The 18,791-nt window shown below is 38.3% G+C and overlaps 1 protein-coding gene across 2 annotated transcripts in view; it reads left to right on the plus strand.

Moving 5' to 3' along the window:
- Positions 1 to 3,629: 3,629 nt before the first annotated feature.
- The window catches only part of dgkaa (diacylglycerol kinase, alpha a), a 62,472-nt gene continuing 47,310 nt past the window's right edge, over positions 3,630 to 18,791 (plus strand). Inside the window, exon 1 of one of the 2 annotated variants that reach the window (XM_057822975.1) lies at positions 3,630 to 3,788. The gene's annotated coding sequence lies outside the window, so the exon portion shown is untranslated. The remainder of the gene's footprint in view (positions 3,789 to 18,791) is intronic. The other variant, XM_057823003.1, reaches the window with a different exon arrangement.

Here is an 18,791-nt window from a genome sequence, read left to right on the forward strand (position 1 = left end):
CATGTGCCTCTCAGCAACACTTACTGTACATTGATGGACATATATTGAGACGACGTGGTTCTACCCAGGGGGTGTCGACGAGATGCTGGGGCTGGAGGCGGTGGCTCGTCCCGAAGCGGACCGTCACAGCTCGATCCCGCAATCCAACTACGAGCTTTTTAACTGATGCAACTTTAAGATATGCTATTGGAGCTGGAATTACCAAGGACAGCGGGATAAAACCTGTCTGGATGCCTCCGAGGGTCTCTGTAATGATGTGTGAAAGTTTGGAGAAGCTCGCTTAAGCTCTGCTGTCTGACAACACATTCCTCGTTTGCTCAACCTTAATATTTTTCTAATAATTTTATAAATTGTGATTTATTGACCTGTTTTGCACATGCACCAATCATTTTAAATAAAACAAGAAATGGAATCATGTTGTCCAAATGTCTTATTGCGATCAATGTCTGCAATAAAAAAGAATGACATACTATTTTTGTTTATATGATACGTACATACCTTGTAGTATTTCTATCAGGCCGAGATGACGAGGCGGACTCAGCTGCGGAGTACTGGTAACAAGAACATTATTAAGGAAACAAAGGCTCTTCCGCAGGCATGCGGGGATGAGGAAAAGTACAAACATAAAACGCTCCAAACGGAGAAAAAAGCCAAGACAACTAAGATAAAAAATTTCAAACACAAAGCACTCCAAATGGAGGATAATATCTAGACAACTATGATTGCTCAAATAATAGGCTGACGTGATCACATGGGTAGTAAGACAATTTGGCACAACACAAGGGAGGTGCAGACTATTTATACACAAGAGGTAATGGGGAACAGGTGGAAACAATATGTGATTAGGTGACAAGAGGAAGGGCAAGTGTGCAGACTCAAGGTGGGTGAAGCCTTCAAAATAAAACAGAAAATGACACGACACAACTCCCCCATGACGTGAAAATTTCCATGTAACAACAAAATCCGTGTCAGACCTTCTGCATTCGGCAAATGTAATATAATTTGTAATTTCACCTCATTTTGGTCACTCAAGTAGTATCAATATATACCTCACGTCAACACATGTTGACAGTTTGTTTGATTTCGCAGTTTTAACGTTGTTAACAAACTGCTTACTTCAACCGCAACTCATGAGTTTTTGTCTAAACCGGATGTTCGAGGCAGGCATTGTCCAAGATGGCGCCGCCCAGGGGCGTTACCAAGGGGGGGTAGGGGGGGCAGGGGGGGGCAGTGCCGACCCACGGACACGATCTGCCCAGCCAAAGAAAACTGGATGTAGTACTAACGGCAGTCAGGGCACCGTATATGGTATCCCATTCATATAGTACTGATGTGTTCCAGGTTTTAACCTTTGCGTTGTTACCTCCTCTTTCACTTTAACAACAACAACAAAAAAATTAAATGTTGGTTTTCTTCCTAGGGGGCGCTACACACATTTATGCATATTTTTCTTTTCCTTTTTAAAAAAAATCATTTTATCAAAGTTGTCACCACCAGTGTTTACCTGGCTGTTGAGTTTGGTGAGTTTTGAGGGGGTCAAAGTAGGGCTCAAACCATCAGCGAGACAAACAATGAGTGCTAGGGGGCGCTACATAGTGTATTTGGCATTTGTCTTTACACGGTATCAAAGATTGCACCTGTCTTGACATGCCTGCCGATTTTAGTGCATTTTGAAGCATTCTAAAAGGGGGTCAAATTGAGCTCAAAGGGGTTGCGTGACAAAGAATAACTATTAGGCTCGAGCGTTTACGTCACAGCAGCACGGGATCATGCGAGATTTGCGACAACGCAGCCATTTTGGAAGCACGTCTGCATCACGGGACATTTAGACTTAACGGCAAATACAATTCAACTACGAGTGCCAAAGATGGAAAAAAGTAAGGAAAACTTGCTAGTTCGATACAGAGACAAACTTGTTACCACGGCGAAGGACAGATATGTGAGCAATTTTAAGGATGTGAACAATGTTGACCCTTACGAGCGAGCCAAACACAAATGGAATAAAGATGTCAACAAGCTTCCACCACTACACAAAATGGACATCATGCTGTATTTAGTGTTTGGTGTAAGTTACTACACTCATCAGCAATTCCGAAACTAGAAATTGCTACAAAGCTACGAACAGTTTTGCTGCGGATGGGTGCAGGACCTGCACATTATGACCATAGCAAACGGCAACACCATCTTTCTAGCAAAGGTAGACAATGTGTGTTTATATTAGTCTGTGACCACGGATGTACAAATTTTTTGTTGCAGAAAATGTAGCCTGTGTACAAATTCTTTGCCACTCTCTCACGTCAACATATTACAGCTTTTTCTTTGTCTTATGAAGACAATGCACAAGTATGCATGCTATTTGTTTAGCTGTAGCTATAGCTAACAACCGGCCGACTTAGGGCATAAAGTTACCGAAATTTGCGTAAACAAACGAAATTAACTTATCGAAGTGCATACAGCAAACTCTGTGTGTAACTGGAGAATCAAACATTATCCCCTTCCTTCTGATCGAGGCCACCCATGCCATTCTTCGACGTTTGGTAAGTTCAGATATGACCTTTCCCTCGCCTTTTCTCCATGTAGGGATCCGGAAGAAACTCAATGGGGTTCCGTCGAGCTGTACATTCTCCTTTCTATTCGATCGGTTGTTGCAATTCTTTACTGCACAATAATTTCCAACCATTTTTAAAGAGCGACCTGTGTTGAAATGCCTCACTGTTTATGTTTCCCGGGGTTCTGACACCGAACTTCCTGCTTCCAAAATGGCGATAGCGGCGGAAACCTCGCGAGTGCCACGTTATACGCTCGAGCCTAATAATAATAATAATAATAAAACCGAGAAAACATTTGTCACCCGCATGTCCATACTGTTCGGTTATTGATATGTTGTAAGTCAAATAAAATAAAATCAACTTTTATTTGTTAAGACCAAATCACAACAACAGTTATCTCAAAGAGAAAACAAAACATGTTTCAAGGTGCAGTAGCCCTACGCTGGATTTTGACCGACTTGAGCATTGTAGCTATTATTATTTTTTAATTTTTTTATTGCCCCCCCCAGCTAAGACTAATGCCCACTCACACCTGGCATCCTGGTAACAACACTGGTGCCGCCCATATTTCGCTTAGGAAACTTGTCTGTACAGTATATATCTCTTTCCAATGCTGTTAAATCTGAATAAATACATTGAGCACACATATAAAAAAAAATGTACGCTTGTACTTCGCAGATTTTTGATTTTCGCTGGTCCCCATTAACCGCGAAAAACGAGGGATCACTGTATAGCATACATTTATTTTGAACATACTGTCATGGCATGGCATGCATTTGCACTAGAAATAAGTTATTTCTCAGCTGTTTTCGTCATGTTTGGATGAAATTCATCAAATCAACCAGCCTCCTGCTTTTGCAGGGAAATCCAACATACTTGTGTGAAATGGACTGTAATAAAGTTGTCACCTGACCTTACACAGCATGCATGCATCTCTCTCTCTCTCTCTCTCTCTCTCTCTCTCTCTCTCTCTCTCTCTCTCTCTCTCTCTCTCTCTCTCTCTCTCTCTCTCTCTCTCTCTCTCTCTCTCTCTCTCTCTCTCTCTCTCTCTCGCTCGCTCATTCGCAGATGAAACTGGAAGGGAAGGGCGGGTGATAGGGTGCAGGAGGATCCGAGGCGGCGCCTGTTTACGCGGCCACAAGAGTCACTCTCAGCCCGGCTCCGGTTCACTGGCTCCGGTTCCCCTTCTCTTCCTGGGAAAGTCAGCGGCTCCGGCGACCGGCTCAGTACATTAGAAAGGTAAAGAACTCCAGTGCATGTGATACTCTGTGCTCGCGGCTCCTTGTAGATTCCTCTGCGTTAATTCAATTCCGACAAGTTCATTGTAAAGTATCTCTCATTCCTTTGAAGAGTGGGTAACAACACAGTAATCCACTTGACACTTTGGAAGCGTGCAGGTTTGAGTTGTCTTTGCCTGTCCTGCTCTTGCAACTCTTATTAAATTACATGTGCCGGTCCGTACTATTTAGGGAGGGCTCCCGTCATCCGTCTGCAGTGTTTGACACTATCACTGGAGACTTCCGGGCTTGTTATTATTATTATTAGTAATTGCTTTTAACGCTGTGCATAAGTAGCAAGCACATCTGCCAGTTGTAAAGTTTGGGCTTTGAACCTCAGCTCTGGTCTTCCCCTGGGGAGTTTTAATGTTCTCCCCATGGAAATAGAGATGCCTGGCAGGGTTCTCTGCCGCTCATTTTCAAAATAAGAAAAAAAAAAAAAAAAAACATGCATGCTCAGACTAACTGTGAATGGTTTTTGTTCATGTGATCTGAGATTGACTGTCGACCAGTCCTGGGGTATAGAATGGTTGATTTGACAGAAATCTCTTGTTGCTTTATTCCCCAGTTATTTATTTTTCTGAATATAGTTTGTTTTTAATTCTAAAATCTTTGTGTCCAAAACCTTGTCAATTATGAATACTTGTAATGATGTGTAAATGATGCTACCTGACAAAACAACAATCATTTGCTTCATAAAATAGCGTGAAAGTGAGGAAAATCAGACACAACAAATGGTCTTAACCCTTTATAGTCATATGTAGAACATTTGATGCACTTAGAATTTCATAATTTTGAGACTTTAATTCAGAATTTTGACATTTCTTTCTCCAAAAATATATGGATGCAAGTCGCACGCATCTGCAGGTTCCATTAAAAAAAAAAAAAAAAAAAAAAAAAAAGGATTTAGCAAGTGTTATAGATATTAGAGTGCTTATTACACATATTCTTTTTAGTATATTTTTATCCAAATTTGGAGAAAAAAAGGTTCCATTAATACCTTAATTATGAAATTTTGGGATCAGTGGTGTTGCCAGGATGCCAGGTGTGGGTGGGCATTAGTCTTACCTGGGGGGGGCAAAAAAAAAAAAAAAAAGCTTCAACGCTCAAGTAGGTTGAAATCCAGCGTAGGGCTACTGCATATAAGTATAACACCATTTACCATAACACCATTTACCTTAAAACATGTTTTGTTTTCTCCTTGAGATAACTGTTGTTGTGATTTGGTTAGCGCTGTCAAACGATTAAAATTTTTAATCGAGTTAATTACAGCTTTAAAATTAATTAATCGTAATTAATCGCAATTAATCGCAATTCAAACCATCTATAAAATATGCCATATTTTTCTGTAAATTATATATATATTCTGTAAAATAATTTGTTGGAATGGAAAGATAAGAATCAAGATGGATAAATACATTCAACATACGGTACATAAGGACTGTAGTGGGCATTTCACTCTACTGTCATTTAAATCTGTCTATGCTGTCCTCACTCCGAAGCGTATACTTTTTCCAAAGCTAGACAGCTAGTGAACGACGCCTTAATAATCAGACTTCTTCCTTTTTCATCTGATTTATTAATAAAATGGCCTCAAACCACTGTCCTCTTTAGACCGTAGTGAAACTACAAAAAAAAGTACACAAGCATTGCATTAGCAACAATGTTAGCTTAGCACGCTATACAGGTTCACTAAACATAAACAAAAAGCGTCTCATACAAAAAATATAACATTTCGCTTACTAACATAATATGTACATTCTTTACAACAACCATACTTACGGACAAATTTTGTCCAAGGATCATATAAGCACAACATTACAACGTAGGCGTCAGCCCGAGAAGTCGTGCAGCCATATTGAACTGGCAAGAAAGCAATAAACCATGTCGCAAAGCGACCACAGAGTTCGCTGTTAGACAGCACAAAAAACCTTGCTGTAGAACTTACCAAAAGGCAGAATACTGTCTGAGCGGGACATGTGCGTTAATTGCGTCAAATATTTTAATGTGATTAATTAAAAACATTAATTACCGCGCGTTAACGCGATAATTTTGACAGCCCTAGATTTGGTGTAAACAAACAAAAATTGATTTGATTTTATTTGACTTAAAACACATCCGTAACTGAACAGTATGGACTTGCAGGTGACAATGTTTTTTTTAGGTAACCTATAGTGGTTCCTCGGTTTTATTATTATTATTATAGTTATTCTTTGTTCTGCAGCCCCTTTGAGCTCAATTTGACCCCCTTAGAATGCGTCAAAATGCACCAAAATCGGCAGGCAGGTCAAGACAGGTGCAATCTTTGAAACCGTGTAAAGACAAATTCCAAATACACTATGTGGCGCCCCCTAGCAGTCATTCTTTGTCCAGCCGACGCTCTGAGCCCTACTTTGACCTCCTCAGAATGCTTCAAAACTCACCAAACTCAACAGCCAGGTGAACACTGGTGAAAACTTTGATAAAATGTTAAAAAAAGAAAAAAAAATCAAAATATGCGTAAATGTGTGTAGCGCCCCCTAGGAAAAAAAACAACATTTCATTTCATTTCATTTCTTCTTCCTTTTTTTTTTTTTTTTTTTTTTTTTTTTTTTTTTTTTAAGGTGAAAGAGGAGGTAATAACGCAAAGGTTAACACTTAGAACACATCAGTATTATATGAATGGGATACCATATGCGGTGCCCAGACTGCCATTAGTACTACATCCAGTTTTCCTTGGGTGGGCAGAGCGTGTCCTTGAGCGTGTCCTTGTCCTTGTCATTGATCACTGTCATCTTTTAGATACGCCGTTAGAATCAAAAGAGTTTCCATTCAATTGTCAAAAATGTTTCAGCAACAAAATAATCAACAGCATCAAAAACCCTTGCTATTTTTTTATTTTAATAAAAACAAAAAAAACAAAAAAAAATCTCTAGCTCAAAATTAACAGATTGTGTTAAATGTATACCTGAGACCGTATTCAATTCACTATGGCAGACTTATATCGGCTAATATTGCATCATTATTAGTATAGTGAAATGGCAAGCCAGATGTTTCTTTCCGGCATCAAAGGACCAAGAAAATATTACATTTGAAGTCATGTACATGGACATCTAACTTGTCTAAAAAAAACATGCAGGAAGTCGATGAACTTTTGTGGCGTTAGCCTGCTTGCCGTATGGCAAACGTATTTATTCAGGGGAAACAAACGAGGGGCGGGGCAGAATAGCAACATAGAACATAGAATAGAATACATAGACTACATGGGGGCCACATGGCCCAGGACAAGTAAAGGCTGACTAGACAGACACTTATCCTATCTGGTTACTAACTATCACAAGTAAAGGATAAATGTTAACTGTGTGCACAATAATTCTAATAGTATTGAACCGTTTCAGTTTTGCTTGTGGTTCACTTGCGTACCGTTTCAGTTATGTTTTATGCATTTTTCCCGTGAAATTTGTTATTATGCGTGATCTAAGCATGCGGAACCCAAGTTCTGGGGGACGTTTCCTCAAGGACACTTCTGTGTCGGACAATATTGACCAAGAGGGCTACATGCGAGTAGCTTTCAGGCGTGACAATTGCAAGTGAGAAGCCTGAGCTAGAAGGTCATCCTACACCATGGTTCATTCTGTTGCTGCTAACGGTTCAAAGTTTATGGTTTTGCTTTTTTATTTATAATTTTTTAAAGGTTTTATGTTGTTGTTGCAATTTCATAATTTTTTTTTTTTGTTCATTGTTTATGTTTTTATGTTGAAAACTGTTGTAATTTTAAATTTGATATTCATTTCAAGTAATGTTTTTTCTGCTATTTTGTGTATTGAAAAAAAAAAAAACAAACCGAGTACTTTAAGAAACTGAATCTAACTGAAATTACATTTTAGTGTACCGTTACGTCCACAAATCATTATCCAAAGAATTGATATCGTATCGTCATGAAATTGGTGATCGGTGCCGTTCACAAAAAATTGTTCCCTGAAACTAATTACGGTAATTAATGTGAACGCGTAAAGCCACTGTAACCATTGTTAAATCCTAATAGTGATGTCTGATGTGACATCATTTTGTATATTTTTCGACCATCCAGGAACACAAGTCACTTCTGAACATATACAGTAATTGTCTGTCAAGCTTCTCTAAACTATATCTGGTATTTTACTTTCACTTCCTTCAGTCAGGAAAGTGCTGTCATTCAAGTACTCCATGCAGTAATAAAATCACATTTAATAACACATATTTCTTTTGGTTATGAGGTTTTATCTGATATTCACACCAAAAAATTATACACTCAACAATGTGTTTTATTGACAATAAACAGAGTTGTCACTGACTAACATCTGCCCTTGGAAGATGCTACAATTTAGAAAAAGAAGATACCATCACACACACAGCGCTTGTGATGCTGATCCACAGTTACAACATTTTAGAATTTAGAACGCAGTCGTATTTGCGGGCATATTTCTGACTCCACAGTTGGAAAACATATCCAACAGAGAAATCATATTGACCTTAGCTGATGAATGTACTGTAAATTCTTCACCCATTAATAAAAATTAGGGCTGTCAAACGATTAAAAATTTTAATTGACTTAATCACAGCTTAAAAATTAATTAATCGTAATTAATTGCAATTCAAACCATCTCTAAAATACCGTATGCCATATTTTTTGTAAATTATTGTTTGAATGGAAAGATAAGACACAAGAAGGATATATACATTCAATATACTGTACATGAGTACTGTATTTGTTTCTTGTAACAATAAATCCACAAGATGGCATTAACGTTATTAACATTCTTTCTGCAAAAGGGATCCATGGATAGAAAGACTTGTAGTTCTTAAAAGATAAATGTTAGTACAAGTTATAGTAATTTTGTATCAAAACCTCTCTTAATGTTTTCGTTTTAATAAAATTTGTAAAATTGGCAATAATAAATTATATATATACAGGGGTGCACATAATTTTTTGCCCAGGTTCTCAGAGGAGGACCTGGAGATGTCACTTGGTCCTCATTGAGCTTGAGAGCCGACCCGCCTGATGCGATAAATTTATGACAAGCTTTACTTACAGCCAATTAACTTTAATTAATTATATTAACAATTAATGCTTGATTAACATCAACTGGGACAACAAAATTGCCATTACTTTGAAGTGAAATGTAAAGAAATAAAATGCACCTGTTCAAAATAAAGGGCATTATGCGGCTCCCACATTAACTCCAAGCCTTTTTAAAAGTGGGATGTCCTCCTCATAAGACCTCATTGAACGTGCATGTTTAGCTTTGTAAAATGCGAGCAAAAACATGTTTGTCAGTGCATGTCGCTGTTCATTACCTTTATTCCGCCCTATTCCGCCACTTGTCCATAGGGCGAGTGGGGTCCTGTTTTACATCGATAGTTTGCTTAATTGCCACATGCTCTCTGTTTTTTTTCATGCTTTTCAAAGTTTGGATGGCTGAAATTCTTTGACCCTACATAAAATGCGCTGCTCTTATCGGCGACATTGGGATTCTCACGGCACATTTTGTACCGCATTTCCGTGCGAGCATCATTTGCTTCTAGCCATGGTACCTCCTGTAGCCACTTTTCAGCAAAAGTCCTTTTTTTCCGTAGCTCTGGTGACGTCTCTGTCGTCTGTCTGTCTTTTGACGGGGGTGGGGGAACACGGAAGTAATTACTCAGTGTGGCCTGCCTCTTCGACATTTTGAGAAGTTATTTTCTCGTGTCCGCCGCAAATACAGTGGTCAGCCATCGGTACGCAAAAGCGTATGGAAGCCGTTGAGGGCCAGCGCGTTTGTCTACGTCCAGTACGCATACGCGCATGTGGACCACTTATGTGCACCCCTGTATATATACGTATATACACATACATATATATGGCGGAAAACACAGAGAAGGCTGAAAAAGCAGTTTCAGCTAAACTGCTGTATTTTAAGCCAAGAGAACTGTTGTGTTTGATAGAACAATATGTCTGTATGCTGCAATAGCAGATTCATGGTGCATTAAGTCCCCGAACAATTTTTTAATTTATCCGTTTTACTCTGGAAACCCCCGTGTACAGACGTCGCGCAACCGCTTTTCTTTCAACCCAGCCATAGAAGGAAGGTAAGTAATCATATTTATTATTCGAAATGTCTGTCATTTTTAGCTTAGAATCATTAATTGATGTCTAATATTTAGTTTTTAAAAATGATTAAAAAAAAAATACTCACTCGAATATTTTAAACTTTTAAACAAATTACGGCACAATGAAAAATAGCGTCTGTAAAAAAAAGTCACGGATATCCACCTCATAACTGTCACTTAATTGTATTTTTACGTTACTGTCGCATTTTCCCTAATATTTTAGATGATAAATAATCGATCCAAACAAAGAAAAGTTGAAAAAAAAAAACATTTAAAGGGTAAATATATGAAAATGAAAATCTCAACCACTCCTTGATGTCTGCGATTTCTGCATCGCGACCCTTGTTATATTACCATGTTTCACCCATAAAATCCCCCCAAAAATCCGGCTGTGGTCATTCACAGCCATGTGTTAACATTCGGTGATACATGCTACATGGAGTTTTTGGATCGAAAAGAGGTAAGTGTGCAATAATATCTCATTAAAATCATGGCGTCTTTAATTATGCTCTCGCGAGCTCTCACCTCCAGTTAGGGTTTTGCTGTTTAAAATCTTTTTTTTTTATTTTTTAAAATGCCTTCCTGTTCAAAAATTTTCTTCCCCCAGAAAATTGAGATTTTACGCTTTCCAATGATGTATCACACATGCATATAAGGCAATTTTGAAATTTGGCCAAATTGGGGGTCTCAGAGCGGAACTTTAAGTCACCTGAGTGTTTTCCACCATATATTTAAAAAAAAAAAAAAAAACGTTAAGCAATAATTAAACATGAATTGTACATTAAACAATATTGGATGTTGATTGTTAAATATTCATTTTGGTTTGGTTATGTTTGGTTTGGTTTATTTGTTTATTTTTATTATTGTTATTATTATTCATTTATTTATTTTATTTATTTATTGTATGACTCTCATTTTGAGGTGTAACCCAAAGTCCATAAAGATATACAGTACTCGAATGTGTTTTGTGCGGGAGAACAAGCAGCTAAAACACATTCTTCGGTCCAGCATTTGTTACTTCTGACATGACAAATGGATAAAAATTTACAGAGATGCACTCCAACAACTTCAAAATCCGACCAGTGTGATAGCTGTAAAAGTAGCAAACACTTTGTTGCTTTCCACTCCACTCCTCACTTCCAGAAGTGGTACAGTATGTCCTAATACAAAAGTGCATCTAGTGTACAAACTTCAGACGAGCTCAGATTCCATTTCACTTCCTGCTGCACATCGATCCGTGGGCGGGCAAAGCGAGACTCCCTGTTACGTGCACATGCGCTCCCACCATAAAAGCAAAGTGGCTGTTATGACAAGTCTGAACAGGTTGTTTTTGTTTCCTCCCCTTATTTTTAATGCAGTATGTTGCAGAAGGCAGCCCCCACAATAAGCTCTTACATAAGTCACACTGCAGTCTGAGTGATAGGCAGCCAAGCATTCCTCTCCTTCATTTCCCAAGAAATCTGTGATTCACAGCACTGTGACTCTTTTGCCGCTCTTGTGTTATTTAAATGCCGCGTTTCACTGCGCCCTTTTCCCCCGTCTCGCTCTTGTCTTGGCATTGAATGGTCGACTACCACGCAATGAGCTGATAGTGGACTTGAAGGATCTTTGAACCCTGGCGTGTTTGCATAATAGTGCAAACTATTGACGTTTGATGCCCACCACCACACTCATAGGTATAAATTAAAAGAACATAATAGGCTTGACATCAAAACAAAATATTTTAATCTCTGTATTTACACTGCGTGAAAGAAATCATTATGTTAGAGTTAGACTGAACTAAATGTATGTAAAATATGTAACATACTGTATATATATCGGTATATACGATGTAAAAAAAATGTAAACTAAACTAAACTGGGTATTGAATTGGACATGGTAAGGAAAATACATAGGTGGAGTAAGTGACAGCTCAGTTTCCTATTTTTTAATATGTTTTCAACCCGAAAAAGAATTTTTACAACTCGCCATCAAAGAATACACTGCTGGCTGCACGATTCAGAGGCTCCGATTCGATTATAAAATGATTATTGATGCACCCCGCTCCTTTTTTTTTTTTTTTTTTTTTTTTTTAATGTTTTGTACATTAGTTCCAAAATTGTTCAAAAATCCTCTTAGGCTAAACCAAACTACTATTTTAGTATCAAGTTAACATATAACAGTAAACAAAAAAATAACAGTAAATAAAATACTCCAGTCCCCATTCTGTATCAGCAGCTTTAATCTACATTCAATTAATTTAATGTTGTGAATCAACCGTTACAGTTGTTAAAATTGCTCCCGTTATTCCATAATTTCCCTTCTGTCAACTTTTGACATGTCAAAGTTTTAAAACTGTTTTTATCATTTAAAGATAGATTCGAGACAAGATTTTGCCGATTTAGGAGTATTTTCGATAAAAAGTTAATTAGGTTCGCTACAACAGAGCCTTCTAGAGAAGTCTACTGCTTTAAGATGGCGGCTGTTTACTAACGCCGGCAAGTCTGTCATTTCGCATCTCTGTTCAATAATACATCTTCTAACACTGCCGTCGTCTGTCATTTTGCATCTAGTTTTACATACTGTATATATAATATCTACTGTAGCCGTATGTTTGTAGCAACTGGGCGCTGTTTGTTGTGGCTGTCGGCTGCAGTCAGGTATGATTGTTTTTTTTTTTTTTTTATCTAGCGGCATGACTTGAACATGATATTTACTCTTGGTCCGTTCCTCATTGTGTCCCAAAGACCGCGCTGACTGTGTTTTACTTCGGCTTTACCTGGTATAATTCAATAATCGGAATATAGATGTTTGTGAATCGTTCTCGAATCTTCCACGGCCGAATCACGAATAATCTCAGAATCGGAAATTTCGCACACCTCTACTGCTGGCCAAAAGTATTGTCACCCGTATAATTCTGTCAGATAATGCCCAATTTCTCCCAGAAAATGATTGCAATTACAAATGCTTTGGTACTAATACCTTCATTTATTTTGCTTGTAATGAAAAAACACAAAATGGAATGGGAAAAAAAATGAAATCATTATCATTTCACACAAAACTCCAAAAATGGGCTGGACAAAAGTATTGGCACCCTTTTAAATATCATGTGATGCTTCTATAATTTGTGTAACTAACAGCACCTGTTACTTACCTGTGGCACATACCAGGTAGTGGCAATAACTAAATCACATTCACAGCCAGTTAAAATGGATTAAAGTTGACTCAACCTCTGTCCTGTGTACTTGTGTGTACCACATTGAGCATGGAGAAAATAAAGAAAACCAAAGAACTGTCTGAGGACTTGAGAAGCAAACTTGTGAGGAAGCATGGGCAATCCATCTCCAAAGACCTGAATGTTCCTGTGTCTACCGTGTGCAGTGTCATCAATAAGTGTAAAGCCCATGGCACTGTGGCTAACCTCCCTAGGTGTGGACGGAAAAGAAAAATTGACGAGAGATTTAAACGAAAGATTGTGCGGATGGTGGATAAAGAACCTCGACTAACATCCAAACAAGTTCAAGCTGTCCTGCAGTTCGAGGGAACAGCAGTATCAACCCGTACTATCCGTCAGCGTCTGAATAAAAAGGGACTTTATGGTAGGATACCCAAGAATACCCCACTTCAGACCCAGAGACATAAAAAAGCCATGCTGGAGTTTGCCAAAGCTTACCTGTGAAAGCCAAAAACGTTTTGGAAGAATGTTCTCTGGTCAGATGAGACAAAAGTAGAGCTTTTTGAGAAAAGGCATCAACATAGAGTTTACAGGAAGAAAACGAGGCCATCAAAGAAAAGAACACGGTCCCCACAGTCAAACATGGCGGAGGTTCTCTGATGTTTTGGGGTTGCTTTGCTTCCTCTGGCACTGGACTTCTTGATCATGTGCATGGCATTATGAAGTCTGAAGACTACCAACATATTTTGCAGCATAATGTAGGGCCTAGTGTGAGAAAGGTGGGTCTCCCTCAGAGGTCATGGGTCTTCCAGCAGGACAATGACCCAAAACACACTTCAAAAAGTACTAGAAAATGGTTTGAGAGAAAGCACTGGAGACTTCTAAAGTGACCAGCAATGAGTCCAGACCTGAATCCCATAGAACACCTGGGCGAGATCTGAAAATGGAAGTTTGGAGAAGGCACCCTTCAAATCTCAGAGACCTGGAGCAGTTGGCCAAAGAAGAATGGTCTAAAATTCCAGCAGAGCATTGTAAGAATCTCATTGATGGATACCGGAAGCGGTTGTTCACAGTTATTTTGTCTAAAGGTTGTGCTACCAATTACCAGTATTAGGCTGAGGGTGCCAGTACTTTTGTCGGACCCATTTTTGGAGTTTTGTGTAAAATGCTAATGATTTTTTTTTCATTCTCATTTGCGGTTTTTTCATTGCAAGCAAAATAAATGAAGATATTACTACCAAAGCATTTGTAATTGCAATAATTTTCTGGGAAAAATTGAGCATTATCTGACAGAATTGAAGGGGTGCCAATGATTTTGGCTAGCAGTGTACATTAGTAACTCCACTACTTTAATTTCAGCATTATTAAGGGGAAAGTGTCCCAAAAATTGCATCGCCAACTATCAACTAACTCAGCTTGAAAATTACAGCGTTTTTGCATTGTTTTTAATGTGGATTGTGGAAAATATGAAACATGCACAGTAAACGGCAGGAGAAAAAAGAAGTTCACTAAGTTGTCATGTAAACATACCCAAAGTGGATCTTCAGGTGGCTGCTAGTGAATTGGTGTTAAATATATAAAATGTCATACAAGCAGAGGAAGTAGTGGTTACAGGGCTGCACTTAGATGGAAATGTCAGCTGGGTTTTGTTCATGTTTTCAATTTTGTACTCTTGTCCATGCTGAAGTAAATAGGACAAAAATGTGTATATGATGTCATGTATAATTGATTGATTAGTGTTCACACTACAGTTATCTATTTTCTGTAGCCATTTTGTTGCCGACTATCCCTGTTGACATTGGGTGAGAAATGGGGTGCACCCTGAATTGATTGTCAAGTAAAATGCAGAGCGCATACAGGGTAAAAAAAAAAAAAAGTCAATATCATGAATAAGTTTATTGATTTCAGTAATTCCATTCAAAATGTGAAATTTGTGTATTCTATGATGCATCTCAAATGTTACTTTCTTTTATTTTGATGATTTCAAATGACACTAATGTAAATCCGAAATTCTGTATCAGAAAATTTGAATAACACATGCGACCGACCAAAAAAGATTTCTAGAAATATTGACCAACTGAAAGGTATCGACATGAAAATTGTGACAATGTTATACATCACTCATTATTTACTAGATGGGGCTCCTTTGGACTGAATTACAACAGCAATGCTGTGTGGCATGGAGTCGATCAGTTTTTGGCACTGCACTGGTGTTATGAGAGGCCAGGTTGCTCTGATCGTAGCCTTCAGCTCTTCTGCATTGTTGCATTTAAATGGGGTTGAAGTCTGGTGTGTTTGCTGGTCAATCAAGAACAGGGATACTAGAGTCCTTAAAAAATGAAATGAAATCTGCAATTTCATAAAGTTGTTCTAAGACCTCCTAGTAACGGTTACATTGACCGTGGACCTAATCTATTGATGAGTTTAGACACAGCTTTGTGGAAGGCCAGTATCTTTAGCAATGACCCTTTGTGTCTTGCCCTCCCTGTGTAAGGGGTTGTTTTTCCACAGTATTCTAATTTTGTAAAATACTCAGTTTGGGATTTTCGTTAGATGTCAGTTATAATCACCAAAATAAAAGAAATAAAGACTTGAAATATGTCAGTCTGTGTGTAATGAGTAAATATAGTACACAAGTTTTACTTTTTAAATGAAATTACTTTCAGGGCTGCAACTAACGATTATTTTCACAATCGATTAATCGGACAATTAATTAAACGATTAATAAGATAAAATGTGACTTGTCAAATACATTCACAAATTAACTTGAAGTTGTTTTAGGCATGTTGTATGTAACAATGAAGACAAAATGGATTACTGTTTACTTCAAAAATGAAATTTTATTACAGCTTCCTGACAAACAGTAACTAGTCTACAACTGTAGACTTTCAAGGATATAAAACTTGTTAAAGTTTTTAATAAAGGTTCTGAGTATAAAACATTAAATGATTTTTTCAGTACACAAATAAAACAAAAGTCCTATTCATTCAAATAAAAAAAAAGTACTGATTGACATTTTTTCCCGTAGGCAAAGTGGTGACATAAATTGTTTCAATGACTCATTTGTTTTTTTTTCTTACTAAAGTAATTGACCAAATCGAATAAGGAGGACGAGGAGGCAGACTGTAATGAATCAGTTTTCTTTATCCAACAGTTGTTCATAAATACAATACAATACAATCCAAATCCAATTTCAAAGCCAGCTCTCTTGTATGACAATTTACAGTTTGAATGGGAGTTTGTGTTGAAAGGAGACTCCAAATTAAGATATGAATGGGTTTATGACATTATATAAAGAAATGAGACAACTTTCCTATCTAACAATAACTCAAGTGCTATTATTATGCTTCACCAAAACACAATACAAATGGGCACTTAAAGCAACACTAGGAAACTTTTCAACTTTATTAAAATATTTTCATAATATTTGTGATGATATGTTGACTGACAACTAGTTCAACGACACATCTTTCATATATTGAGGGGTATGGTATTGCCACACAAAAAAAAAACTACAAATGTGCTGACTTCTTTAACGGCATACGTCACGTCCCCCTTTCTCCTTTCATTATGAAGACGGAAGTCGATGCAGACGCTTTCGTGCGAATTCTGCAAAGATAGCAGAGCAACAAAAGAGACAAGAAGTTTTGTCCGAGGAGGTTAAAAAAGGGAGACTACCAGGATACTCAAGCATCAACATTGGCAAGGCTTTTACTCGGTGGCGTGACGCCCCCTCGCTGACGAGTTCTGTGGGGTGAGGGGGTTAGCCACACTAAGCCACACGGTTCCTAACCGTCATACGCTATTGTTTAGCCACAACTGGATTCATTACCTTATTACTATTCATCCTTCACACAGGCGCTGGAAACAGAAATATCGTTTAATTCATCTGCAGGCGACAGGGAGATCATGATTTTACGAAACACAGTCTTTCCTAATGCAAAACACTACTGCTTTTGTCCACCAGCTTCACTAAAATCAACTAAAACTGAAAAGTTACCTAGTTTTATTGAAATAGCTAATTAACTTAGCGCTCCTTGCTAAGTAGTAACTTCTCGTCAACAAAGAATACAAAAAATACAATTGGCTTCGTTTACTCACACTGGATACAACAACACACCCAACATAAGAAAATCTTAACTCTCGACACGTCATAAATATTATCGATTCAGCAACTCAACCTGAGTGTAGCAGTGAACTCTCTCTCTCTATCTCTTATCACTGACACGCATGCCGCCTCACAAACAAGGACCCAAACAAGACTGCTCATAGCTGTCGTTGGCAACAAATTGAATAAACGATTTTTATCGATTTAATCGATTAGTTGTCGCAGCCTTACTTAAACGAATCCACTTTTCCATGATATTCTTTGTGATGGAATAGTTCCTTATTAGTTAAGGTGCACTGCAGCTTTTTTATCTAACTTTAGATCCAAAAGTTTCACAATCTGACTAGACCGGATTTGTTACTTTTTTTAAGGGTCAGAACAAAAATATTTTTTTTCTTGGATCATTATTACATACTTAGTTATTTTTACCAGATGAGATGTTGCTCTCATCTAAACGTATTAGACTTCATGTTATGTCCACTTTTAGTATTTTCAAACACATGCAGAGCAACATCACCAGAACTGGTTTCAATCTCAACGTGAGGTGAGATCTGCATTTTGGGTCTTGTTTTATTTCATAATGGGCAAGAATAGAACTGTAGGTTTTATGTAAAAAATAGCGAGGCAGTGTTCCCCCTGTTCCTGTAATGACTCACACATACAGTCACATCTGCATGTTGAATGCAGAGGAGAGCCTCCCGGTTGATAGGCCACGTAAGGTTGGCGTGGGCTGAGGAGGAGGTGGAGCTACACAGGGAAGACTTCTTGCAAGCGGGCTCCCCCCTTTTTCTCTGCTTTCCGTGATGTGTGTGTCCCCCTCCTACCTCCACCGCCTCCTACATGTAGTCAGAGGCGCTCTCAGCTGCTAATGGAGGGAAACACGCTCCTTAGCAACCAAATGTGTCCTCCGTCTCGCCGCCTCCGCCCGCTGCTATCTGCACATGTTCTAGTGAGGTGGAGGTGGAAAATATGAAGCCTTCTTCTATTCAGAGAAGTCTTTCTACTCTGAAAGAAAAAGTGACATTTCAGGGTTGCACAATAGCAGATTTCCTCATCACGAGGCGTGGGCTTTTACAACATACTGCACAAACATTAGCAGTGTGGGGGAAAAAAAAGGTCATCCCCGAGTGCACTTTGAAATCATTCTTGTTGTTGTAGAAATCTTTTATCACTGCTGCTGACAGGTTGACATGAAGTTGTTAAGGCTAGCAGCAAACGGGGATGTTTTTATGTGGAAAATAATTGTAAGGAACAGACCACCGGAATACTACAGTACAGAAATACTCGTTTATCGAATGTAAGTCATTTCTGAGTGCCGGCCCTTAGTATTTAGGTGCTCAGTATTTGACATCATCATTATAATTGTGGTACATATTTTAAATCACCTTTCTGGCAGGCACACAAACAATCGGGAATAGGCACAAGCCTTTAAGTGGCCACTTCACAGAATGTAGTGTCCTCCCAAGACAACTTTACATCATCCTTCCACGGAGCCTGTAGTCAAGTATAAACATACTTTGAATTCTTCGACATCCTGGGCATGCCCATCATTTTGTTTTATGGTATATTTTGGACTTACGTCAAGTTGTCCCCCA

This window comes from Corythoichthys intestinalis, chromosome 2 (assembly GCF_030265065.1).
Source record: "Corythoichthys intestinalis isolate RoL2023-P3 chromosome 2, ASM3026506v1, whole genome shotgun sequence".
Lineage (NCBI taxonomy): Eukaryota > Metazoa > Chordata > Actinopteri > Syngnathiformes > Syngnathidae > Corythoichthys > Corythoichthys intestinalis.